The following is a 1,093-nucleotide window of genomic DNA, read 5'->3' on the forward strand; positions in this document are numbered from 1 at the left end:
AAGGTCTGTGACGGATAGGTCAAGACACTGGATGTTTGGTTATATCGATGTTGATTAGAATTGGAGTTTCTTCTATCACGGATATTCGATATGGAATGCCATCATCTGGAAACCGGGATCCCTAGACTAGGATTGAGTCTAGTCTGAGACGTGGAGTCACGAGTTTATTTACAGTTTTATATGGATTCATGTTTCAGATTTGACATTTATTTCTGATATTTACTGCATGCTTTTATATTGATTATATTATCGCATGTCCATTGATTTATACTGGGATTATATTCTCACCGGAGTTATCGGCTGTTGTCTTGTTTGTATGTGTACATGACAACAGGTGAGACAGGATCAGGGTCCAGGAAATGAGGAGAGATCGTGATTAGAGTGGAGACTTCGGACTTTGATGTATATAGGGTTTTGACACTTGACATTAGTAGTTGAACCTTAGTTTGAGATGTTTGTATGTTGTATCAGATTTATACTCTCATACTAATATGTATAGGAGTTTGATTTCATTACGTTCCGCAATCAAAAAAAAAAAATTTTATGACCCTAATTACTGGATTAGTAAATTGATCCTAATGATGATTAAGAATTGATTAGCGTCCGGGTCCCCACAACAGTTGGTATCAGAGCAGTAGGTTCCTTAGATAGAAGCTAGTGAGTGGGGTAGATTGAGTTTTCTTTCCTACTTTTGATTGCTAGCATGATTACTGCTTTTATTATTACATATTTACCTGATTATCTGATTTGATTGGTAAACTGTATTAATTGAGAATGAATCAGAACCGATCCTTGATCAGCAGTAAGATGATCGGAGGTGAGACTGAATTGAAACAGATTTGTTGTATTGGGTTACTAATCCTTTTGATAATCAGGTATGCCTCCTCGAAGAATCCCAGAACAGGGCAGTACCTCTGCAAATCCGATGGATGTGACAGCAACACCAATGGAAACCTTGCTGAAGAGATTTCAGTCGTTCCATCCACCGACTCTGAAAGGTACTGAGACTTCAGTTGATTGCGAGAGTTGGTTAGATGACATTGAGATGCTGTTTGACTCTTTGGACTACACTGATGAGCGGAGAGTGAAACTG

This window comes from Primulina huaijiensis, chromosome 7, assembly GCF_012295235.1.
Source record: "Primulina huaijiensis isolate GDHJ02 chromosome 7, ASM1229523v2, whole genome shotgun sequence".
In the NCBI taxonomy this organism is placed as follows: domain Eukaryota; kingdom Viridiplantae; phylum Streptophyta; class Magnoliopsida; order Lamiales; family Gesneriaceae; genus Primulina; species Primulina huaijiensis.